This window comes from Monodelphis domestica, chromosome 8 (assembly GCF_027887165.1).
Source record: "Monodelphis domestica isolate mMonDom1 chromosome 8, mMonDom1.pri, whole genome shotgun sequence".
Taxonomy (NCBI): domain Eukaryota; kingdom Metazoa; phylum Chordata; class Mammalia; order Didelphimorphia; family Didelphidae; genus Monodelphis; species Monodelphis domestica.
The window spans coordinates 83,047,147-83,074,440 of NC_077234.1; the positions used below are offsets into that span (position 1 = coordinate 83,047,147).

Below are 27,294 nucleotides of genomic sequence, written 5' to 3' on the forward strand. Positions count from 1 at the left end.
AATAACCAATTTTTGGTCCAAGAGGACAGATAATGAAATAGATTTCTGCTCTTTACACTGAGAAATTGGAGTCTGTGACTGTCAAAGTTTTCATAGGCTATTAGATAGTCCGTTTAGGGACCAGTTTGGTTTAACTGTTTTTGTTATTCCTAGTGCGGGGTTACAAGGAGGGTTCAATTGGGAGAGGTAGTTATGTCAAATGACAATGGTGGAAAAAACAAAAAAGCATCCATTCTGGCTCCATAATTGTCATCTTGGAAAAATAAATTTTCTGAGTCTCTATCTTTCTTCACCAGTAAGAGTGAGATAGTAATACTGCCCCCTACCAATATAATATAGTTATTAGAAGGATGGAAAAATATAAATATCTAGATTGTGTAATTAGTATCTGTTACCCTAAAAATTATGATGCCCAGCAAATTCCCAGAATTCCCTACAATTCCCAGAACCCCACTCACTTCCTATTGTTATGTGCTGATGTAGACAGGATATAAATTGGGTGGAGGTCCATTTCTCTCCCTCTTTCATGGCTTTGGTGGAGTGGGGATTTTTGAGCAGGTAGAAAACTTAGTCATGTGGTTCTATTTTGTCAGATAATAAACTTTATAAAAATAATACTTGAAGTATTAGACATTAATTTAAATTCTACAAGATATATATGTACATATTTTGTGTATAAATATATACATAAACATATACATATTTTTAAAGTATTCACAGCATTTATATATATGTATATATATAAATGCTGTGAATACTTTAAATATGAAATAAAATACCAATATAGATATAAAATTGTACTATTATCCAGGTTTACTGGAATAATAGTCATTTCCGGTTCTTCTAAGAGTTTCCATTAGGTGCCCTTAAGGTTTTTCTTTCTTTTCTTAACTTAGATTATAATGCTAAGGATTTTTTTGAGACAGTTTCTCTACCAGAGCCCATGAGCCACTTTAGAGTTTGTCTAGAGCAGAAGTTCTCGGGCTTTTTTATGTCATGTATTCCTTTTGGTAGTCCAGAGAATGCATAAAATACATGTGATGTCAAATACAATAAATTATATTGAAATGCAGTTATCAATTTTTTTAAATTTCATGGACTCCATATTAAGAACCCCTGCAAAGGAAAATCACTGGATATTAGTCAATCAACACTGTAGATGATTTTGATCACAAGCTAAAAGAAATATTTGCCGTTGGCTATCTTGTTATGTCAAGTCTATAGATTATCTGAATATTTCTCAGGTACCATGCCTGTTAGAAAGGACCTCAGTGGGGGCAGCTGGGTAGCTCAGTGGATTGAGAGCCAGGTCTAGAGATGAGAGGTCCTAGGTTCAAATCTGGCCTCAGGCACTTCCTAACTGTGTGACCCTGGGCAAGTCACTTAACCCCCATTGCCTAGCCCTTACCACTCTTCTGCCTTGGAACCAATACACAGCATTGACTCCAAGACAGAAGGTAAGGGAAGAAAAAAGGGAAGGAGGGAAGGAGGAAGGGAGGGAGGGAAGGAGGGAAAGAGGGAAGGAGAGAAGGAAGGAAAGAAAGAAAAGGAAGAACCTCAGTGATTCTTTAGTCCAAACTCTTCATTGTATGAATAAGGAAATTAAGAACTTGGGAGTTAGGTGGTTTGCCCAGGGTCACACAAGTAGCAATCATAAGTGAGGCCAAAGCCTTTCCAAGGAACCTAGTTTGCAATGTTAAAGTTGTGGATTCTTGAGAACAGAAAGAAGCATATACTCCACATTCTTGTGCTTTTTCTATGTGAGTAGAGGGAATAATAATGAGAATAGTAGGTTCCAGACACATCTTGAGCATTACTTAGCTAATGCTTATGAGATGGATGACCATGAGCAAGTCCAAATCACTTCAATTCTCTGAAAAAGACTCTTCCTCCAGGAAAAAAAAAAGAACACAGATAACAACTCCTACAGCACCTAACTCAAAGGGCTCTTGTAAATTTCAAATGAGGTAATGTCTGAAAAAGTACTTTATAATAACATTTCTGTTGCATGATAGATATCACTGCTTTCTGATAATAAACATGTGTTTAAACTTAAGATTTTTTTAAAACATCTAAAAATTAACCCAAGTACAGGTTAGTGTAAGGAAGAAGAATTCTTCTCACACTAATCTTCAGCTATAATCTATTACTTCTTAATATAACTGGAGTGAACTCTAACTTGTAATACTCAGAGATCTTGCATTTGTTTGCCAATCAGGGCCAAAGCAGGAAATCCTTTGATGAGAGAATTCCAGCATCTGCTAGCTTCTTTTGCAAGCTATTATTCCACACACTCTGTCTGTCTGTCTGTCTGTCTCTCTCAGAACCACTTTCTCTTTCATTCAGTCCTTTATTTCCTCCCCTCTCATCCTACTGCTGATGCCTTCCTTCTTGCAACTATAATCTTCTCTCTCCTATCCTTAAAAAAATAGCTTTCATTTGACCTTGCTATTCCCTCCAATTATAATTCTGTATCTTAATTTCATTTCATTCCTTCACTCCCAGAAAGAGAAGATGACACTGAGTTCCTCCACTTCCTTACCACCCCCATACCCTTCAACTCCTTACAGTCTGACTACTGATTCCCCAACTGCAGAAACTAATTAAAGTCATTTATAATTTCTTAAGAGCTCCATCTGTTGGTCATATATCACCCTTTTGACTGATTAATTCACTGTGTTTTCTATAGCTTACCACACTATTAACCACCTCCTCCCTCAACAAACTCTCCTCCCTTGTCTTCTATGACACTGCTCTCCTCTATTTCTCTAGCCTTCTCTTTGACAACTTTCTCTTGGGTTCCATTAGTTCATCCTCCTCCTTGTTGACTCTATTCTGAACATTTTTCCCACTTCTCTCTTTATTACTCTCACTTGGTAACCTGCTTCAGTAAGTTTAAATTACCACTACCAGCCCCCATACCTTTTTGATCATGCACCTACATAAGTAAAAAATTTTGAATACTCATCCTCAATATTTGCATATTTACTCATTTGTAAATATATACATGCATTATTCAACTATATTAGAAAATTTACACAAAATTGACATTTTAAGTTTGAGATAAAGTAGTATTTGATCCTTCAGTCACTAGAGTTTATTGAATAGAGGAGTAATGTGCTTCAACTTGATATTTTGGAAAATTACATTGGCGGTGGGATGGAGGATGAGATAGAGAAGGGAGAGAGCAATTAGGAACCTATTAAGAGAAGTAATGAGGATATAAGTCAAGATAGTGACTGTATGAGTTGAGAAAAGGGTAAGATATAAGAGATACTTATTAGATAGAAATGGGTCAATTTGGAAAATGACTGGTTATATAAGGTGGAGGAGACAAAAGAGTTAAAGATGATACTGAGGCTATGAAAAATTGGATAAATGAAAGATAGTAGTACCCCTTGAAAGTAAGGATGTTTAGAAGATTAATGGATCCTAAGGTGGAATAAAAGATAAATGCCTTGCTATCTGAGACTATCACAATCAATTGCTGCCTGTTGTGACAAGGAAATCACTTTAAAAGACTGATATATATTAATTTAAGGTCACCAAGGAATTCAGCTATGTAATTCCTTAATGAAAACTCAAGTCAGCAGTCAACCTTTTATGGAGTTTAATTACAAACAGGAGGAAGAAAGGTATGAGAGGGAGAGGGAGAAGGAGAGGGAGAGGGGAATAGGGCTTAAATACCCCCTCTGTTTAGGCTGGGCCAAAGGCCCAAGCCCTTAGATAGCTGAGGCAAAGAAAAGGGATCAGTCCCTATCACTCACGTGACCAAAATGGAAAAACAGTCTCAGGGCCTCCACCTCCAGCTTCCTTCAGAGCAAGCTTCTCAGAGCACCTCTCCAACCTCTTCAGAGCCACCTCGCTCAGAGCAAAACCTCCTCCTTCCTCCCTAGTCCTCAGACCCCTCTATCTTTAAGGAAACCATCCAAGTTCCCTCCCCTCAGTTCTCACATCTACCAATCACTGTCCATGTCTCCCCTGTGCCAATGGTGGCTCTAGCTTAACCCAGGACCTCCCAGAGGTCTGTGGCTTTGCACATGTCTGTTGAAGGTCATATTCTCAAATAATTAAATCTTGATCCTTTGCTGCAGCCCTTCCTAAATCCTTTTACCCTGAGCAGCGTGGAGATTGGAAGTTCCAAGGCCTGGTTCTGTCATTCCAAGTATCTCTATTGTATCAATTCTAAAATCAATCATGACTCAAAGAACTTCCTGTTCTATGCTTAAGCATAGGTCAAAGCCCTTTCCATTGTTCAGCAAAAGGTTTCTGTCCTAAAGTAATCTTAAGTAGGGAGGAGAAAGACCCTCCCATGCCAATGGGGTTCACATTCCAATAGACTATCAGTAGGAAATTTTTCAAGTATGAAATTTCCCAATGGTGAAATTTCCAACATTTATAAGTCTAAGAAATTTTAAGGTTTACACTGTCCATCTTTTGTAACTCATTTTATCCTACCCTAAATAGAGGTGGAACTATTAGTCATCTATCACTGCTCACAAGCACTGAGCATTCACTGAAAAGGCACCTGCCAAATACACAAAATGATACCAACAGTACCTAGTTTAATATTACTATACTAAAGGACCTACATCTAGCTCAGAAACAGGGAAGCTGGGAGCCTGGACATCAGAAGAAAGAGAAAGTAATAGAATGTTAGGGAATAAGGGTGAGAACAGTTAATTTTGATGATAAGCCCACCTTGACTGTCTCAGCAAGGTGAGGATAAGACCTGTCTTCCTATTTTCCAACTCATTGATCATACACATCCCTTGGGACATATGTTACTGGGTCCTAGGTTATGGCCCTTCATTTTGGAGATCAATTTCCCCCCCAAGCTCTAATCTCACATATTCAGTTGTCATTTGGACATCATCCTTGAGACAATCTGCTAGTACCTAAATCTCAACATCCCAAACTGAACTATTTAAATCTCCTTTGAAACTCAGATCTCAGGTTAACGGAGCCTGCTCAGAAAAGTGAAAGCTCTTTGAGGGTAGAGAGTGTTTCATTTTTAAAGTTTTTATCCCCAATACCTAGCATAGGACCTGACACAAAGAAGAAGCTAAACTGAAGCAGCCTCCCAATCATCTATGCTCAAAGGTCAGAAGAATTTATTGTGGAGGGGAAAGAGGACATTCATATGGCTGCATGCTGTAGACTATATCCTTTCAGGTTTTGATCTTGGAATTTCAAATTGATCTATACTTTTTTTGAACATGAGAGGGCTTTTTGATTATTTTAATGAACTCTTTTTCTTTATATTAGGCAAAGTTTAGTTTCAGAATTATGCATTTAAGGAATATAACTTTATACTATCCGAATCATTTAACAGTTAACAGGGATAGAGGACTGGTTCTTATGAGAAAAAAAAAACAATGAGGTCTTTTGAAAAGCCCTGCAATCACCTTCTTGAAATCACTTCCCCCATACTTGCCACTCTTCCTATATCATCAAATTACCATACAGGTAAGCCATTGTTATAGCTCATTATGTTTTTCATCTGCATTCTAGTAAATATGCTCTGCTGTTGGAGGGTTGTTAGTATATCAGCATACCAACAGTATCTATAATTCTAGTCCAAGAATATTGCAAAGCTTACTCAATGAAATATATAATCCCCAAAGATAATTTAGCCTAATTATCCAGACAAGAAAATGAAATGGCGGAAGAACATCTATTATCATGGCTGAGAAAAACAGAATTAGAAAAGACAAGACAATTCCTGATTTCAAGAAACCTGTACAATCTGAGGAAGACAAATAAAATGTATCAATACCATTAAAGGAGAAAAGGAAAAGGTTCTTGCAGAAGGTGGGATCTTAGTTCGTAATTGAAGGAAGCCTGGAAAATTAGTCCACTGAGTTGAGGAGTAAGAGAGTTCCTGGCATATTGGACAATAAGTGAAAATTCCAGGAGTTAGGAGACAGATTGCCTAGTTCAAGAAACAGCAAAGAGGGCAGTATCATTGGATCATAGAATACAAGGGAGGGAGTAAGGAGTGAGAATACTGGAAATGTAAAAAGTTATGTATATAGCTCATCCATCAATAAATAGATATTTAGAATACTTAATGCCAATAGACAATGAAGCAGGCTTATATTCAAATAAGAAGAGGGAAATGGGTGGAAGACTCTTGGGGAATAGGTAAAGTATGTTTGATGGCCCCAAGCTTCTCTTTGAAACAAAATTCCATGTTTTAAATACCAGTGGTCTTTCAGGATTGTATGACTTCAAGCCATGGAATCCTACATCTCTAAAGAACTAAAATTAAAGATTACCCAAGGATAATTGGGAAACAGATGATGGATATGAACAACTGGAAACACATTGCAAATGATCTCTTTCTGCATGTGTCCAATTTTTTTCTCTTTCTTTGCATAGGTGTAATAAGGAAAACAATAGTTTTGATGCTCCTGAACCAAATAGTTAGGCTGTCAAGTCCTTTTTCTATTATTCCTTTGGAAAGTTTGCCACATCCTCTCCCTTGCTTGGACTTGTAAATTAAATTCTTTTGAAGCTCTTTTGGTATTCTTATTCCCCTTTGATCCAGGTGAAATGTATGTCTGGGATTCATGGTTGGTCTTCTAACAGATGAGAATCAAAAGAAACCTATGTCATATCTAGCTTGCCCCAGAAACTGCAAGAAGAAAATAGCTTTGCACTCATATTGGTTTTCAGAACCTGGGTAGCTCTTTTTGGTGGTCCAATTCATGTGCTAAAATCTTTCTGACAGGATGAATGGGATTGTAACTCTTAAAGCAGAATCCTTAGGAGAGTTAGTTGAGATGTTGATCTGAATCATGACTATACCTTATAAATTTGCTGAAATTCTGCCTTCAGAAAACAGCTGTGCTAGCTAGGAAATAAATGTATTTAAATGGGGAATGCCTTTCTGAACTATGAAAACCTAATCTGCACATCAGAACAGGATAGGGATGAAGAAATAGTATATAAATTGGGGCCAATCTTGAGTAAGAGGAAGTCTCATTCACATATGGCAAAATCATTTGGGAAAACAGAAGGAAGTCATTCTTAATCTCTTGCTGCTTCATATCTATAGATAATAGGCAAATTGTCCTAGAAGTAGAAGTCAAATAGTTGATAATCCTTGAATCTATGCTGTATTGATGCCAGAAATTGTTATGGTACTATGCTTCCTCTGCTCCTGATTGATGAGCTATTACACGGAGAATTAGTCACTTGTTCCTGCCAACTAAAATATCAATAGTTAGCCAGCTCTTTGGCGTCTACTCTGGTAGTTAACCATGATTCTGTTTTAGTCTTAGTTCCAATATTAGGTTTAATATTTATTTTCTAGTACTCTTACTAAATCAAGAAACCATATTATGAAGGATTCTTATTGATGAGGATGTGTGCTGATGAATCACCCACTTCCATCTCTAAAAAGAGGCAACTTCAGCAGTCTATTTACAGAGTTTATAGGGATGACACGCTGAAGCCATAATGTTGACTCTGAGTGACAAAATTAAATTTTGAATCAGTCCTCCATAGGATGAGTGGAAAGGTTTAGAGAAGTAGGCTTATGAAAGTAATGGCAGAATTCTTCTGGAAATATCTTATTATGCCATTCCTTCTCCTTTTGGAAAAGAAGTTGGTTGATCTTTGTTGATTATGGACCTTCTTAATATATCCCTGGAACTGTGTGACATATTACATGATATAAGCTGGATAATACAATGATTAGAGTAGCAGACCTGAAGTCAAGAAGACCTGAGTTCAAATCCAGGATCAGACATTTATTAGTTGTGCATCCCTGGGCAAGTCACTTCACTTTTGACTGATTCGGTTTCCTTACTGGTAAAATTCAGGAAATAAAATAAGGATAATTAACTATTTACCAAAGTTGTTGAAAGGACAAAATGATAAAATTTTTGTAAACTACTTTGCAAACCTTAAAGTGCTGTATAAATTTTGTTATTATAGATTGACCATTTGGGACTCAAACTTTACCAAGAATGCAAACAGGATTACAAAAAAATTATTTGTGTTCAAGGGAATATCCAGTGATTTAAACTACAATCACAGATGGCTCTCATTTGAGTGTTGACAATGAACTCCACAATTCCTAGTGTATGCCAACAATGGCGAGCTCTCTTCAAGTAAGCCCAAGTGAAATCAGAATATCCACTGCGAACCGAGCTCTTTGAAATTTAAAGCTGTTTATTGGAAAAATTAAGGGCAGAATGAAAGATATCAAAGAAATAGGAACCTTAAAGAGATCTCCCCCTCTTGCCTGTTCCTTCCTTGAGCCTTCACAAAAACTACCACAGAGAAGAAGGTTATAACTTTGGTTGGGCCCACAGCACTAGGGAAAAAAAAATTCCTGGCATGGTTATTTTCTGTGATTATGATATTTACTTCCTGCTTAAATTGCTGTTTAATAACCTAATCATCAAACAAGTTTAAGTTTGTCCTTTTGACAAGGACCTTCATGTCCATTTATGCCCAGCTATGTGTATTTATCCACAGTATTCTTATTCCTGTCTTGTGATAAAACTACCTGTTAAGATGTAGAATACACTATTTCAAAAAAAAAAAAACTTTCTGGATTTCTGGACCTAGCATTTCATCTCTTCTCGAGACAAATCCTCTCATCCTACCATCATTCCCACTCAAGAGCTGAGAGAGCCATTGTTAGTTCCCTTAAAGAAACACAGCATTGATCCCCAATGCCTGAAGTTATTCATTACCATAATGAAGAGCAAAGCAGGTGAGCCCAATATGCTAGGGGAAGGGAAGAGCAGAGAGAGAAGGTTTTCATTCTCCTCCTGTGACAAATAGAAAGGTAGCTCTCTCTTCTGCTTCACCTAGAGATTACTCCACTGGATTCTATTGCCTCATCTTAGCAATGGCAGGGGACCAAAGCACTGGGAGGGAGGGAGGAAGGAAGAAAGGAAGAAAGGAAGAAAGGAAGGAAGGGAAGGAAGGAAGGAAGGAAGGAAGGAAGAAAGGAAGGAAGGAAGGAAGGGAAGGAAGGAAGGAAGGAAGGAAGGGAAGGAAGGGAAGGAAGGGAAGGAAGGGAAGGAAGGGAAGGAAGGGAAGGAAGGGAAGGAAGGGAAGGAAGGGAAGGAAGGGAAGGAAGGGAAGGAAGGGAAGGAAGGAAGGAAGGAAGGAAGGAAGGAAGGAAGGAAGGAAGGAAGGAAGGAAGGAAGGAAGGAAGGAAGGAAGGAAGGAAGGAAGGAAGGAAGGAAGGAAGGAAGGAAGGAAGGAAGGAAGGAAGGAAGGAAGGAAGGAAGGAAGGAAGGAAGGAAGGAAGGAAGGAAATCCTAAGTCAAAAAAGCATTTAATAAGTGTTTACTAAGTGCTAGGCACTATGCAAAGTATTGGGGTTTCAAAGAAAAAAATAATTTTTGCTCTCACGGAGCTCATGATCTAGAGGTTGAACCCATGATTGAATAGCAAGACACAGGAAATCCTTAAATGACATAAGCAGGTCAGATTATAGTGCTGGGGACTGAAGGGCACAGGTTCAGGTTCTATCTCTCAAAGGAAGGAGTAAAGTTGTTGATTTCCATCTCATAGAAATCCTGTATATAGTCAAGAAGAAGAAAGCATCTGAAATATTAACATCTTCCAAAGAATGGATAGCCCAAGATAAATGTAAAGGGTGGGATAGATATATGATAGCTGCCCTCCCCACCACCATAGATGAGCTCTGAGATGTCCCTGGAGTAAGAGAAAAAGAGAGAGGAAACATTCTCTTTGAATGAGGAGGAAAAAAAGAGAGGAAAACTGTGTTTTTCTTTGCCCGGCTATCCAAGTGAGTTCTGAGCCATCTAGGACTGGGGAAGAAATGGCTATAAAAAAAAATAGTCAACTTGTATATAAAACTTCAGGTTTGGAAAGCACTTCATGTAATTATTGTCATGACCCACCCACTATCTATAGCAATATTGCCAAATTCAAACAGAAAGGAATGGGCCACCAAACTATACACAAGGATCTTGCAACTTCACTTTAGAAAAACACTTATTAATATCATCTATGTTCTATTGTATTCTTATTTATTTTGTTAAATATTTCCCAATTACATTTTAATTTGGCTCAGCTAGGTGTTTGATACTTCTGCTCTAGAGGAGCCTTGTTTCAAATTTCCAAAGAAAAAGCAATCACTCTAGGCTAGAGATTAATGATGGCTTCCCCCCCCCCCACAATGATATGCAGCACTTATTAATAAATACTTTTCCATTCATTCTTAAATAATTATTAATATGTGACAATTACAAATACTGAAAATATAAGCCAGTACATTGGAAAAAAATTGAGGAAACTTTCAAGAAATATTTTTAAACACAGTTTAGAGTGCAATTTTCAGTTTCCAGGAATAAACAATGCCCTCTGAGTCCTCTTCACCCTTTCCACCCCACCCACCTAGTTATAAAATGTCTCAGGTCAAGGCAAAGTGGATCAGAACTATTTTTCCCTTCCCTTGGTAATTGGAATTATGATTGGAGTCCAAAAAATGCCTTTGTAAAGCCGACAGCCAGTTTTCAGAGACTTAGCAAATATTTGAAGGAAAAATGAATAGTAGGAGAACTGTGTATAAAAGTACAAAAAAAAAACCCAAAATGGGAGCAACTAGGTGGCTCAGTGGATTAAGAACAAAGTCTAGAGATGGGAGGTCCTAGGTTCAAATCTGGCCTCAGACACTTCCTAGCTAAGTGATTTTAGGCAAGTCACTTAACCCCTGGATTGCCTAGTCTTTACCACTCCAATTCTAAGAATGAAGGTAAGGGGTTTTTTAAAGGGGAAAACATTAATAAAGTGAAAGAGACAAAAGAACATTGCTTCAAGAAAATAATAAGCAAATAGGTCCAGGGCAGAAGGAGTAAAAATAGAATGAATCCAAGGAGTAACAGTATCAAAGAGGCAAGACTCAAATGGCACCCTCAATGTTTCTGCCGAGGATAAGAGTATAGGCAAAGAATACAAGATCACCATCACCAATAACAAAGGTGGTCTGAGCAAGGAAGACATTGAACACGTGGTCCAGGAGGCTGAGAAGTACAAGACTGAAGACAAGAAGCAGAAAGAAAAGGTGTCTTCCAAGAATTCTCGAGACAAACTTTCAACATGAATGCAACTGGAGAGGATGAGACGCTGCAAGGTAAAATTGGTGATGAAGAGGAACAGAAGATCTTTGACAAGTGTAATGAAATGATCAGCTGTCTAGATCAGAGCCAGACTTCTGAGAAGGAAGAATTTGAGCATTAGCATAAAGAATTAGAGAAGGTCTGCATTCCCATCATCACTAATCCATACCAGAGTGGGAGAGGCATGCCTGGCAGGTTCCCAGGAGGTGTACCATAAGAAAGAGCATTCCGCCCAGCTTTCCAAAACTTGAAGGACTTAAATGTGTAGCCAAGTTGGTAGTAGTTTAAAGAGATTGGTGGACTACACCAGCTAACCCCCATCTCATCACAAGAATGATTAGCCGCCACCAAGGCATTGCTGAGGAAATGCAAATTCTGACATAATTAGATTCAGCAAAATTTCTCTAATCATTTCTCCCATTTTCTAATAGGTATTTTTTCTGTCTCCACATGATTGACTCATTTCTTTTTCTTCTGATTTTCATGGAGGCTTAAAAAATATTTAGATCATTACTCATTTGGAATTTATTGTAGTAAATAGTGTGAGGAGGCAGATAGGTAGCACAAGAGGTTGATAAAGCACTGGGCCTGGAGTCAGGAGGCCCTAGATTCAACTCTGGCCTCAGACATTTCTAGCTATGTGACCCTGAGCAATGTGACCCAAATTGCCTAGCTCTCACTGCTCTTCTGTCTTAGAATTAATACTAAGACATAAGTAAAGGGGTTTTTTTTAAAGTATATAATGTGAAGTATAACTATAATCCTGTTTTTCAATAGCTTCAGCTTTTCCAATTATCTTTCATTGATGATATAATAATGAACTTAGGGGCCTCAGAGACCATTAGTCCAGCTTTCTCATTTTATAGATCAAAACCTAGAACACACATGCAAAAGGGAAGGGGTCAGGATTCTGACTGAGATCCTTTGGTTCCAAATCCAGTGTTCTACCCACTGCACCAAATCAATTCCTTCCTTGTTTTCCCATTTGAGGGTGATGAAACATTAATCTCTCATATTCACTTTATTCTAATTTTGGATTTTCTGATCTCTTCCTTTTACCTATGTGCATGCTTAAGTATTTCTTTTTATTCAGTACCTAATAGCTTTGCTAATTATTGCTTAACAGTATAACTTGAGGTCAGGCAGCATGTTTCAATTCCCTCAGACAACTTCTAACTCTGAAGAATAAGGAAAAGCATAAACTCTGAATGAGACTCCTTGTGTCAGGTCACAGTGTGCCTGGAGCCACTAAAAATAAAATTATACATATCTGCCTAGTTATTTTCCTAGAACATCAGGGACACAGATACAAACCACAATCATGAAATCCTGCACTGATACTACATCTGGCTCAGAGAACTGAGCTCTAGGAGACTTATCTCCAGTCCATAATAATAATTATATTGGCAGATGGGTGGTTCCAGACTTGTGATTTGATAATCTTACAAATTTCAGAGGTGGGAAAACTCTCTACACTGATTGCAAAAATGTATATGGACCTTTGAGGTTTAAGAGAATTGACTGAAGTACTGGGAAATTAGACGACTTGACCAGGGTCAGAGATAAGTAAACCAAGGTCTTCATCAAAAGATTTTCTAAGTCAAAGATCTGCCTTTTAACCACTGTACTCTATATACTGATTCTCAATAGAATAATAACTTATATTCATTTCAACTTTAAAGTATAGAAAGCATTTTTGATGATGTCCTTATGAGTTAGTCAGGACAAGAATTATTGTTCCCATTTTGCAGAAGTTGAAGCTATCAAATATGATAATTTTGTAAAGCACTTGGTAGTGTCTAATACATAATAAGCACTTAATGCTTATTTTGGAGCAGCAAGGTGGCTCAATGGATACAAAGTCAGTCCTGTAGACAGGATGACCCAGGTTCAAATCTAGCCTCAGATACTTCCTACTTGTGTGACCCTAGGTAAGTCACTTTATCCTAATTGCCTAGCCCTTACTGCTCTTCTGTGTGGGAAGCTATACTTAGTATTGATTAAAGGTAGACAGAAGGTAAAGATTTAATAAATAAACATTTTCTTCCCTTCCCTCAAGTGACTAACCTATTACCCCACTAACTTATAGCTAATAAGTGTTGGAGGGAGGATTTGATCTCAGATCTCCTCATTGTCAGAGTGTTCGTTATATTCAGACGTGTAGGAAGGATACTGCAAATATCTTCTTCAAGGAAAAAAGGAAGAAAGCTCAGGCATACTTGGGAGTTGAGGAATGGCTTTGCTTTTCAGGGTTGTAACCTATGAATTATGAATAAACATCTCCTTTACTGCAAACAATTGTACCACAGCAATTCCAAGGTGGCAAACCTACTCTCTTTAAAGAATTGTAATTTGTGCCATATCATGAAAAAGATTAGAAATCACTTCAGTTATTATACTTTGTTGATCTTAATATTTAATTGGCTTTGAAATGTTTAAGGATCCAATGTTTAAAACTTACATATTTGAGTATTTTTCAATTGATGGCATTCTGCCTTTATAAAGGCAGCTATTATAAGAATCAGCAGGGTTTCTGTTCTTTGTTTCTGAAGTACTGAATCTTGCTGACAAATATGTAATGCTTTGGGTCCATTGTGTTCCATCCATCTGGGATATCACAGATACTTGAATCAAGTACAGATCCTAATCCATCCACACCTACCAATCTACTTTGATTCTATCTCAGATGATCTCATAACTCTTTCCTATAGAGTTTAGCCAAAGTGCAGGAAACCTTCCTCTTTAAATAGAGCTCTTAATCTAGAATTCACTAATTTATTTTCTTGCAAATATTTCTATAACAGTCTTTCAAGATAATTGGTTTCTTTTGTGATCCTATATATTTTACACATTTACAATCACTCTGAGAAGGAATCAATCTACTTCAGAATGCCAGGGGATGAAAGAGAGAGAGACAGAGACAAAGAGAGACAGAGACAGAGAGACAGTTAGTTAGTTGGTTAGTTAAGAAGTTTTTATATCTTTTGGGTACCAAGGCAGAATCTGAGCTATCAAATTCACATGTGTCACATGATTGGTCTACAGCCCTATTCAATCATATATTTTCTGCAGGATACCTTCTACATCCCTTCCTGCATATAGATCATTATTGCTAATATATTTTAGTCTGCTGACCCCAAACGTGTCTTCCCATTGGTCTCTGAGTAACATTCATTTTTTTTTTAAACCCTTACCTTCCGTCTTGGAGTCAATACTGTGTATTGGCTCCAAGGCAGAAGAGTGGTAAGGGCTAGGCAATGGCGGTCAAGTGACTTGCCCAGGGTCACACAGCTGGGAAGTGTCTGAGGACGGATTTGAACCTAGGACCTCCCATCTCTAGGCCTGGCTCTCAACACACTGAGCTACCCAGCTGCCCCCAACATTCATTTTTAACTCTGTAGATTTTGTTATTTTTCATGTTACCTTCATATATCACCATGAGAAGAATATTTGTGTTAAATAAAGGGGGGGGGTTCTTTCAGAGAGTAATTTGGGTTTTTCTTAATGCTACCATTTTATTTTTCAAACTCAACCTTGTCCATTCTCTTCCTATTTAATTCTGGGTCCAACAGTATCCATCTATAGTATTGCCCACATGTAGCTATATTGATGAACTAGCTCATGTTGTCTATCCAAATACATTTCTCAAAAGTAAGTATACTTCAGACCTACTTGTACAAAAATATATTCAGAGCAGCTGTTTTGTGATGGCAAAGAACTGGAAACTGAAGAAGTGTCCATCAATTGAGGAATGTCTGAATAAATTGTGGTATATGATTATAATGAATTATTATTTTTTTTAAACCCTTACCTTCCATCTTGGAGTCAATACTGTGTATTGGCTCCAAGGCAGAAGAGTGGTAAGGGCTAGGCAATGGGGGTCAAGTGACTTGCCCAGGGTCACACAGCTGGGAAGTGTCTGAGGCCAGATTTGAACCTAGGACCTTCTGTCTCTAGGCTTGACTCTCAATCCAATGAGCTACCCAGTTGCCCCCGATTGTAATGAATTATTATTGTGCCATGTAAATGATGAATAAGATAAGATGATCACAAAAACAGTGACAATGTATAATGATGAACTGTGAATAACTTAAATATGAGTAATGCAAAGATCCAGGACAATTCCAAGGAACTCATAACAAAAAAGGCTATCCATCATCAAAGAAGGAACTGATGGAATCTAAATATAAATTGAATCATACTATTTTTCACTTTATTTCTTCCACAAATTTTTTTCTGGTATAAGTGTCTTCTTTCACAACATGACAAATACAGAATTATATATTGCATGATAGCACAAGTCCAACCTATAGCCTATTAGCTGTCATCTCAGGGAGGGAAAGAACATGGCTCACAAATGTCAGAAAACAACTATTAAAACTGTGTCTACATCTAATCCAGAAAAAATAAAACATGTATTATCCAAGAAAGAAAAGGATCAAGAAAGGTGGTAAATTTTTAAAATATACTTCAAAATTTGTTCTTTTGTGTGTGGGTTGTCAGTTCTAATTCTTTGCAGTGTTTGTGAATTTCATTAAGGAGTCAATGTAGAATTCTGGGGCTTGATTCAATCAGCATTTTATCATCAATGTCTAAAGGGAATCCATCCTCTATTTGGCCTTTGCACTGGACACCTTCTATAGCAATGGCAATTATCTTTGGCCTTTAAATTCTTTTAAAACTTTTCCCAGCAGTTACCGCCACCTCAGGGATTTCTGGCTCTTTTCTCTCTGCCTTAAAATTGGGTGTCTTTTATGAATAATCAAAAGCAGCAAAAGCCAACCCTATCAGGCCAGCTTTTTAAAACTAGAAAAAGAGATGAAAAAGAGAGGTTTGACCCTACTCAGCTTCAGGACTATATTATTCAAGGTTTAACTGAAACTGGCACTGATTTGGAAGCAGTAGCAAAATTTCTTGATGCTTCTGGGGCAAACTTGATTATCGCCGATATGCAGAAACACTCTCTGACATTCTGGTGGCTGGTGGCATGCTGGCAGATATGATGCGTACAGATGTCTGTGTACTTGCAGCACAAGAAGACCTAGAGACCATGCAAGCCTTTGCTCAGGTATTCAACAACTTAATCAGGCGATACAAATACCTTGAAAAGGGATTTGAGGATGAAGTTAAAAAGCTGCTGCTATTCTTAAAGGGTTTTTCAGAGTCTAAGAGGAACAAACTAGCCATGCTGACTGGGTTCTTCTGGCCAATGGGACACTTAATGCATCCATTCTTAACAGCCTTTATAATGACAATTTGGTTAAAGAAGGCATTTCAGCAGCCTTTGCTGTAAAGCTGTTTAAATCATAGATAAATGAAAAAGATATCAATGCAGTAGCTGCTAGTCTTCAAAAAGTCAGCATGGACAACAGACTGATGGAACTTTTTCTGGCCAACAAGCAAAGTGTTGAGCACTTCACAAAATATTTTACCGAAGCAGGTCTAAAAGAACTTTCTGAGTATGTTCGGAACCAGCACACCATAGGAGCTCGTAAAGAGCTACAGAAAGAACTGCAAGAACAAATGTCACGTGGTGATCCATTTAAGGATGTAATTTTGTATGTCAAGGAGGAGATGAAGAAAAACAGTATCCCAGAACAGATCGTTATAGGCATAGGCTTGTCAAGTGTAATGAGCACTGTGGAATGGAACAAAAAGGAGGAGCTGGTGGCAGAGCAAGCCATCAAGCATTTGAAGCAATAGAGCCCTCTACTTGCTGCCTTTACTACTCAAGGTCAGTCTGAGCTGACCCTGTTACTGAAGATTCAGGAGTACTGTTATGACAACATTCACTTCATGAAAGCCTTCCAGAAAATCGTGGTGCTTTTTTCTAAAGCTGAAGTCCTGAGTGAAGAGCCCATTTTGAAGTGGTATAAAGATGCACATGTTGCAAAGGGGGAAAGTGTCTTCCTTGAGCAAATGAAAAAATGTATAGAGTGGCTCAAGAATGCAGAAGAAGAATCTGAGTCTGAAGCGGAAGAAGGCGACTGAATTGTGAAACTACAAGTTCAGTAAAGCAAACAGGAGTTGTAGATAAAATGTCATGTCTCATGTGTCCTTCTGGTTCTTACATCTTCCTACCTCCCTGTATCAAGCATGATATAAGGGCTTTCATGGCAAATTTATTTTAATTGTTTTCTATGGTTACTGAAAAATGTTGGGTTTAGTTTTTAAAACCATGTTTTAAGTAGCTACAGGAGCTATAGATTTGAATCTAATGTTGCATTAGTCTTTTCAGTTATCTTCTACCTCCTGTATTTTCTGCTGTAATAATGTAATTTAAGGCCTTCCACAATGAACAGTTCATTTTATCCCTGGGTTTTCTATAAACAGTTTACAAGACATGATTTGGTTAAAAACAATTTGTTATGGAAATTCTGTTTGCAAATTAAACTGTACAAGTATCCAAAGTCAAAAGGCAAATGACTTGTGTGATAATATGATATGAAATGAGAAGGCAGCATTAAATGGTTTTCAGAGCTCCATTCATCAGATGATAGTCCATATACGACCTCAAAGCTTAATTTCTGAACATTGATTCTGAAGTAGTAATTGGCCAGCTCTTTGTTGATACTTCTAAAGAGTATTTCTTTTAGCAGGGGGCGGGGGGGCATCATTCAAGGTTTTAAGCAAAGGTTTTCCAAGTAGCCTATAGCTAAAATGTCAATTCTCTTTGCTTCCTGGTTTCTCACTTATAAGTAAAGGAATTGTTGGGAAGCAATTCAGAAAAATGAAGGCAGCACAAGTGACCAGAGAGGCAGAAAGAAAGAAAATTACAATCTCTCCATTGCATACTTCTCTTCATTTCAGTGTTGTAGCCAAAAAAGGTAGATGAGCGTCTGTTATGCCACCATCTCCAGGTCTGCTTACTGACGTATAATAGTCTTTGGCATTCACAGAATCTTGCACTCTGGAGAACCCTAAGTTCAGAGGATAAAAATCTTTAGAGGGAGTGCATATAAGGAAGTGATGAGTATCCTAAAACCAGTAAAACTTTAAAATGTTAAATGACCAATGTTACAGATGAGCCCTTTGGGGACTCCCAGCATAATTGTCCCATCTGTCCTGTTGGCTTAGAGTCATCCTGTATGTTGTATTGTAATGCAATGATGTGATACCACTTGGCCATACTGGACTATCTTCATTCTTGGCATACAGGGATGACTGAAGCGGCTGCCTAATATCTGCCCCAGTTGCCATTTTCTTCTTGCCACAAGCCAAAAGGTTTCTTTTCTAGCTCTCAATCTTTTTATTCTGATGGCTTACTTTTTTTTACTTTAATTTATCTTTGCTGATAATTTGTCTACATACAGAGCAGCCATTGGGGCTGCTAAATTTTGTGGTAGGGAAGACTATTAAATGAACATGTTGGAATAAGGTGTTCTGAACTCTTCACCAAAGCTGGAAACAGTGTCACCAGGACGTCAGTGAACTATGCCCTATTTTAGCATGTGCATTGAGCCAAGAATTTGGTATTTAAAATTAAAAATACACCTCAAGGGAATGAAGTGTAATATAATTTGAAGCTAACGTCCTTATAAGGAAGAGCATTATAACTGATAGTCTTGTGAGTGGAGTATATGTTAAGTTTTCATGTGTAGATATTATGTATCTAATAGGTTTCTACTGTAGTGATCTGCTTCCTTTGTAATTTGTAGTCCTAAAGACTTTTTTAAAAAATAAAGGCCATCCTTAAACTTAGGTTTAATAGATCCATTTTTGTTAAATTGGAATTTTAAAAACATTGATACCTAAATGACCGGCATTGTATAACACATCAAAAATGTCCTAGCAGTTTATAACTAATGTAAATGCTGCTTTTCATCCAAGTATGTCCCAAACTACAGGATCCATACCGCCAGAGGACTGGGATCTAGATCAAGCTAGGTTCATGTACCTCCACAATGAAGTCGCATGTTACACAATACAATCAAAATTAAATCATTTAATTGCAAAAAAAAAACAAAAAAACAAAAAACTTTTCCCAATAATTTAAGTTCAACCTAAAGCTCTAATAAGAATTTACAACATTGAAAAATGCTTTCTCATACTGCACAATATCATAAAATGATGCAACTTGGAACTTTATATATCATGCAATTCAAATCAGTATATCAGTCCCTAGAGTCCAATGGGAAATGTTATGCTTTTGCAATAATATGATTTTTAAGTTGGGCCTCAGATAGGTTATACCAAATGTCAATATTCATGGCTTATGCCTAGATGAATTGTTCTGGAATAGGTCATTTCTACAACATTGTAGAAATACCTTGATGAGAGTAAGTTTGAAGACACTGGACACATTCAAGAATTTATCTTTCCAAATGGAAGTTAGTTAGGTAAATAGTCTCCTATTGACCTAAATAGTATATATTCTGAAATGTCTCCATTTAACTCTCATCATTTTAACCTGGAGCAATACTTTGAATCTACAAAACATTTTATATTTCCTATGTGTTTTACCATCAGTTATATTGATATCATAGTTTAAAAGAATATATTGATTTGTTACCAGGACAAAAGTGGGATAGGGAGAAGGTGGAAAAGGAAGACAGCAATCCAGATATCCCTTAAATCCTAGAAATGTCTCAAATCCCTTTTGTCTGATATTGTGACTAGAACTTTCAGAATCTCCTGGGACTCATTCTCTCCCTCCAGTCCCCATCCTCTGGGTCTGAAATAATGGCCCAGAGATAGCAAACATCCCAAAGTAAACATATTCATTGTGAATCTGAGGCACTGTAGATCAGTCTCCGTCTATCCTGACCGCAAAGTAATTTTATACAGGGACAGCATTGATCTCTCAAGCCTCCAGCCTAACACAGAGCCAGTTAGGTTATCAAGAAAGTAATAGCCAATGTAAATTAAGGCAACACTAAGAGTCAACAAAACTCAGGAAGAAAGAATGTTAGTATCATATCCTGCAAGTTAAAGCACATACTCTTCCTATTCACAGTAAACAACAAAAGTAGAAAGTAATATCTACCAACCTACCAACTGTAATCATACATGGTTTTGTTTAGCTGTCTCCTAAGAATGTACTTTTTGTGGATGAGGGTTATTTCTGAATGCTGGTTTGGAAGCATCTATTTTGTACCAAAATACATATATATATATATATATATATATATATATATATATATATATGCCTCTAACTAAATGAATGGACAAAAGATAGATGCAATTCCTGTTTTCTTTTAAAGTGATACCTCCTGTCCCAATTGTTCCCTTCACTTTGCCAGAGAAGATGTTTTCAAGATTTTTTATCTCAGGGTCCCTTTACAATCTTAAAAATTATTGAGAACTCCTAAAAACTTTTGTTGATGCATATCTATTAATATTTACCTTTTTATTAATAAAAAATTGATTGTTAATAAAATCTATTGCTAACATGCTAACAATATATGTTATGATATGATATGTTAATGAAAAGTGATTTTAAAAATAGAGAAAAGTGGTATTTTGCGTTTGTTGCAAATCTTTGTTTTAATGCCTTAAAAGAAGATGGCTAGATTATGTGAATTTATATTTCTCTGGAATTAAACTTGTTTTCAATGATATGACAATTTGGTATTTCAGTTCTATCATAGTATCAGAAGATTTAGAAATAGAAAAGTTTTAGTGATCATCTAGTCTAATGTCTCCATTTCACAGGCAAGGAAACAGGCTTGCTCAAGTTCCCACAGATCATAAATTAAAGAACCAATATGCAAACCTCATTCTAAATCCAAGACCATCTTCACCATACAATGTACAAAACTCGCCTGCAGAGCCAAGCAATTCAGTTTTATTGAACATTTATTATGTGTTTAGTGTGTGCCAGGGATAGTAGACAATTTCAAGTAATAGTTACTAACACAATTTGGCTAGAATAGACAATGCATGAAGGGGGAAAAGGCAAAAATAAAACTGAAAAGGTAGGTGAGAGTCAGATTATAGAGAGCCTTAAAAGTCACTCTAAGACTTATCTTATGAGTAACAGGCAGGTGTTGAAAGTGGTCAGACTTAGGTACTGCAAACTGGACATTCCAGGAGATGGAGGCTAAATAAATGAGAATATACTAAGAAAATTAAATCACTTGGAACCTAATTTATTTCCCCAGAGTCACTAAGGATGCTAGATGAAACTAGAGATTTCTAGCCCCTGAATTTCTTAAATGTTCAACTCATTGGGTTCAATTGTCTGATCAAAATTCCACAATGGAAGCTTCCTTTTTACCACTATTTCAGTTCAGCAGATATCTATTACACATAATCCTATACCTTTTCTCCTCTTTCAGGCTTCACAAATTCATTTAATAAGCAACAGTGAGAATAAGATCTTGAACAAGAACCTGCTGGCCATTACTCAGGCTAGACAGCCTAGAGCTCACCTCTCCTTTGTCCTTGCTAATACCCTAACCCATCGATCAAAGTGTCCCTTGCAGAGGGGATGCTCGTAAGTGTTGTTTACAGATTGGCATTTTATGTTAGAATATTTTCCCTAGGCTTGTTAGCTTTTCCCTGCCTTTTTCTTTTCTTTTTGTCATCCTTTTGAAAACTTGACAAGTGGTTTTGCTTTGCCATTTGAGGGGCTGTGTTGTGGCAAATATGTGACATGTTTGCTTTCTAATGAAATAACAAACTGCGTATACATTAGTGGCAGGTAAAATGATATGCATTATTCATCATTAGTCTTTTGAAAACCATGCTGGGTTAACTGTCATACAGCATCCCTGAGTGTAGCTGTTTGGGAATATATTTAAAAGAAATCTTTGAAAATATGAGCAATCGAGTAGCCCAAGATGTTCACAACTCCTCAAAACAAATAAATTCATGCTTTTCTTGATGCAAGACAAGGTAGCCATTGAAAGCAGAGGGCCATTTTGATAATGTTGCCTCTGAGGTGCAAGACTAACATCTAGGCTACAGATTAAATTTCCTATAACACATCTTGACTATAAATAAAATTATATGGAGTGTCATGACTTGCTCTGTGGTATATCAGAATGAATATCTGAATAATAATAAATCTTGTTATATTGATATTCAGTTGTTTCAGAATTGTCTTTTGTCTAACATAATAAGAAACTCAGTGTAGGTTATTCAAACTAAATTTATAGCTTTAGCGTAGCTTTCATCATCGCCAAAGGGAAACAACAGTTTAGAGTAAAAAACATTTTCAAAACATTATGGAGAAAAGTGATAAATTATGAACCACATTGCCTCCCCAAATATCCCAAAAGTGGTGGAGAGCACATAGGTATTTAGGAAATTATGATCATTTTCTTCAGTTTAGAATTGCAGTACTTGCCCATAAAGCTCTGTATAAATCCTAGGTGTTATGTCTATGGTTCTAGTTGCCACTGGGTGACTAGGTATTACAATACTATATTCATAAAATTAGAGGACCATTGGCTAACCTTTGTTCTAGCACAAAGAACTGAGAGAAGTGAGATAAAGCATAAACTTCTGTACTCACTTGTGTTCTTTTCCCTCTGAAAATATACTCTTTATTAAATAAACTCTGGGCTTATTAGTCTCACAGTGCTCATACTCATCATCCAGCTTTATAATCAAAATGACCTAAGAAAGCTGTAAAGATAATTAGAGCTACTGGGCAACATCTGTTATAGATTTTCCAAACCAAGAAAATATCTACAATGATACTCATTAATTGAAAGGTGCCTAGGAGAGGATGGACAAAAATATGTAGTAAAAAAAAAATGCTCTACATGAAGATATGAAAGTGACCAAAGACTTACAAGCAACTTAGACAGCCAATGCTTCTATATCATAAATATTTTCTTCAAGAAGAGAGTTAGGTGAGCTGCTCCAAAACCTTCAATAATACCTTTAAAATTCAGTCAGTAGTCATCAGGAGAACGAACAGGAATCTGAAGGCATCACATCACAGTCATCATGATGACAAAGATGTTAAAAAATGGGAAACCACTAATTAGAGAAATGCACATCAAAACAACTCTGAGGTACCACCTCACACCTAGCTGATTGGCGAATATGACAGTAAATGAAAATAATAAATATTAGAGAGAATGTGGCAAAATTGGGACACTAATACATTGCTGGTGGAGCTATAAATTGATCTAATCTTTCTGGAAGGCAATTTGGAGTGACACCCAATGTAATATTTAAAAGGGATTGTAGTGATATTGAAGAGGTACAGGGGGAAAATATGTTTTCTAACAGGGAATGGAGGAGTTAAGGGAGAGAAGGAATATGGCTGCTGGTGAGGTAAAAGGCAATACCTCCTGCTGAGAGGTTATCTTTGAAATTGGGGTTCCCAAGAAATGGACCACTTGTGATAGTCTGAGGGGGTGTCTTCTCTATTGATTGAGGTTGAAAATACCCCAGGGCAGGTAAGCATGGATCCCCCCCACCAACAGACAAGTCTCCCCTCAAACCAAGGTTGCCCAGGAGGGGTCTAATAAGGACCATTTATGGTTGAATGGATGTCCTTAGGTTCTGCTCCCTCTGTCCTCTTGAAATGATAGTCCTCTTATCTGACAGCAGTTATTTAAATAAAGATGAATTTAATAACAAGTTTGGATTGGGGAGGTGTCAGGGAAGAGGGAATCAAATTTCCCTAGATTGGGTTTGAGTCTCTCTCAGCTTTTGAGCTGAGGTCAGGCCTCGCAGGTTGGTAGAGGGTTTCTTTTATTCCTGTCTAAACTAATCTATGCTAGTTTTCTTAAGTTCAAAGTCTTTAGCAGTAGACAGCAAGAGAAAGAAAAGATTCTGACCTTCAGAGCTTGTAGGGCTTGTCTCTTCAGACTAGCATCCTAAAGACTCACCTTACAGTTCAAACTGCTCTCCTTAAATTCTTTTTTTCAATGACACGATCACAGGAATCCAGGTAGAGCACACAGTTGGGAAAATCAGGAATGGAGGTACTTCTATCCTGAGACAGAAAGAGAGGCTCCTTCCAGTCCCAGGAAGAGATCTGCAAGACCAACTGTCACTCCAAGTTCCCCTACCCCCACCAACTGTCATTCTTGTCAATATCTTCTAACATTCCAACTGCTGTTTGTTCCACCTGAGTGGCAGAAAGTCCAGAACTTGATTCAGTTTTCCTTTCCACAATCGTCCCCTTTTTTTGTTGTGACCTTCCCAAGGTCACTCATTTTTATTATACTAATCAATCTACTAAATCTAATTTCTAACTAGTTCCCCCAAAATAATAAACTTCCCTCAATTACTCTATCACTATTCTATGCTAACTTTATCTACTCTAAGGAATTCTATGCAGGAAAGTTTGGGTAAGGGTAGTTTTAGGGTTTTACAATAAATTCAGAACAATAAATGTTTGAACAAAACCATTACAAAGAAATTTGAATCTTAGTGCTAATACTACTTACTTTTGCTAAGTTAAACTAATAAACATTTTTCCTATTTTATATATCTATAATTATTTGCAAACTATCTTATCTACATATATTCCCATTAAACACAATTTCAGCATTAGCTTTACAATAAATTAAAAGTTTACTATCTGCAAATGCAGCTTAAGTCTATTTCTAAGTATAACTATCTATGCTATGCTTAACTTAACTTACTCCTAATCTATTTTTACTTATAACTATTCTCTAAAGCCTTAGTCTAATCTATAACCTAATCTTATGTATAACATATATACATGCTATGCTAAATATTTACAGACTCTATCATTATGTTACTAACTTGTAGTATATACATTATTTATAAAGATTGTTTACATATTTTACAATAATATACATTGTTCTGCATCCTGATGTCAGTCAAATAGAAAAATCTATTGATCTTTCTATTTGTCTAAGACCTTATGGAACTAACTATATATATAATAACATTTTGCATAAATATAATTTCATACACTTGTTTATTTAAACAAGGTCTCCCAATATATTTCAGTTTGTGACTTTGTGTTTTGTGTTTAATAGTGTTGTGTTGAATTAATACTTATCAAGTTTCTTCATATTTCCACTTCTCATGTTGACTGATGGATCTCTTCTTCCTTCCAAGTTATGTAGTGTTGCATGCTATTTCCCTATGTGAATAGGGATATGTGAAATTAATTTTGTTTTATGATTTTGCCACACTCAGTCTTACATACAAGTCTTGTTTTCTCTCTATATTCTTCTTCTAGAAATAAATTTACAAAGTCCAAAATCTTAGCTGTCCATTTCAGCTTTTTCTCTTTGTTTCTTCTCTATAGCAGCTTTTCTTGATGCTTTTCCTCTGGGATGGTTTAAAGTCTTTTCCTTCTGGCTGCAAAGTTGTCTTCTTCTCATCACTGTGGTATGCTTGAGTGCTAGGATGTCATTATCTCAAACATTATGTGTCACCATTATTTCTTTATAGTGTATTTTTTTGACATTAATCAGTTTTTGTTTTCATTTTCTTGTTTTCATTTCACAGCACTATGTTTTATGTAGCTACCTTCATCTTCTATGTCTGTTACAGTGATATCACATTTTTCTGGTTTTATGTGGGAACAGTGAAACCATGAGTCTTTCCCTGCAATTTTTATAACTGTTGGGGTAGTAAGCAATACTTCATGTGGTCCAGTCCATTTTATGTCTGTAGCCAATTTTCTATTGAAATTTTTTAAGTATACTTTGTCTCCTGGTTTGATGTTGTGCAAATTGTAATCCAGGGGTACTCTTTGTTGTATCAAGTCCATTTCATGCAATTCTGCTATTTTTGTTTTTAAAGCTTGTATATATTTTGTTAATTGACAATCTCCACCTATTATTGCAATGTAAGCTGGTTTACAAGTCCTTCTTTACCAAATTCTGTGTCTATATAGCATCTCAAATGGAGAGATGTGCAGATCTCCACTGGGTCTTGTTCTAAGATAGAACAGAACTAATGGTTTGTCCATTTTTGGTGTGTTTCTGCACAAAATTTTCCTATCAATGTTTTGATGTCTTTATTTAACCTCTCCACTTGCCCTGAACTTTGGGGATGATATGATATGGTATGTTGTTTGTATTCGTAAATTTAATTTAATATTGAGTAAAGTGACTCCCATGGTCTGAATCCAATTTTGTGGGAATTCCAAATCAAGGTATAATTTCTTTTAATGAGATTTTGACCACAAATGCTGCATTGTTCTTTTTGGCAGGAAAAACTTCTGACCATCTAGTCAGTCTGTCTATGATGACGAGGCAATACTTAAACCTTTTGTCTTTCAGCATATTGATAAAAATCTATCTGTATGCATGCAAATGGAGTATATGCTAAGGGACAACCTCCTAACCCTTTGGTCTTATAAACTCCCTGATTGAACTGTATACAAATTTTACATTTTTGACAGACTCTTATAGCATGTGTGGATATTCCTGATGCAGTCCAAAATTGTGTCACTGAATCGATCACAGCTTAGATTCCATAGTGTCATCATGCATGTATTGCATTACATACGTGATAGAATAATGTTCTAGGCAGGATGGACTTCCCTAATTGTGAAAACCATGTACCCCTTATTTGTTTTGCCCCTAAGTTCTTTATCTGTGATTGAATTTCCTATTCATTGTAGGCATGAGTTAGATTGTCCTGTTCAACTATTAAGAAATTCAATACAGGTCCTTCTCTAGCTCCAAATTGTGCCATAATGTCAGATCTATTGTTTCCTAAGGAAACATGATCTTTAGCCCCCGTGTGTGATCTACAGTGGATTATTGCCTCTTCCTTGAGTAGTTGTACAACCTCAAGAAGTTGCCTTATGACTTTGGCATATGTGATCTCTTTGCCTGGACTTGTCAAAAATCCTCTATGTTTCCAAATATCTGCTGTGGCATGAATTACTGAGAATGCGTACTGGGAATCTGTGTAAATATTCACCTGTTTATCTTTTCCAATTTGCAAAGATTTTAATAAAGCAACTAGCTCTGCCTCTTGAGTGCTCACATGCTTTGGTAAGGATGCATACCATAATGTCTCTGTTTGTGTTACTATTGTGTTACTATTGCTGCTCCGGTGTACCTTTCCCCATTAACTATCATGCTCGAACCCTCTGTATACATTTCGATGTTGGGCTATTCCAGGGGAGTGTCTTTTAAATAATTTCTTGGTTTTTCTACTAATGACATTGTTTCCTGACAATTATGTATGGGTTCCCCTTCAAATAGCAGATTTGGAATCAAGGTTGCCAGATTCAATGGCTAGCAATATTTTAAAGTGATATTTTCGTTGC

The 27,294-nt window shown here is 36.8% G+C and overlaps 2 long non-coding RNA genes and 1 pseudogene across 2 annotated transcripts in view; 1 reads left to right on the top strand and 2 right to left on the bottom strand.

The window, feature by feature from the left end:
• The window catches only part of LOC103106632 (uncharacterized), a 212,385-nt gene that overhangs the window by 152,039 nt on the left and 33,052 nt on the right, over positions 1 to 27,294 (bottom strand). The window lies entirely within an intron of this gene.
• Positions 15,814 to 18,818, top strand: LOC103106274 (eIF5-mimic protein 2-like; annotated as a pseudogene).
• LOC130455874 (uncharacterized) overlaps positions 22,633 to 27,294 on the bottom strand; it is a 35,049-nt gene continuing 30,387 nt past the window's right edge. Inside the window, exons 2-3 of the long non-coding RNA XR_008914073.1 lie at positions 23,912 to 24,018; positions 22,633 to 22,993 (exon numbers count right to left, since the gene is read on the bottom strand). This is a non-coding gene — a long non-coding RNA (uncharacterized LOC130455874). The remainder of the gene's footprint in view (positions 22,994 to 23,911; positions 24,019 to 27,294) is intronic.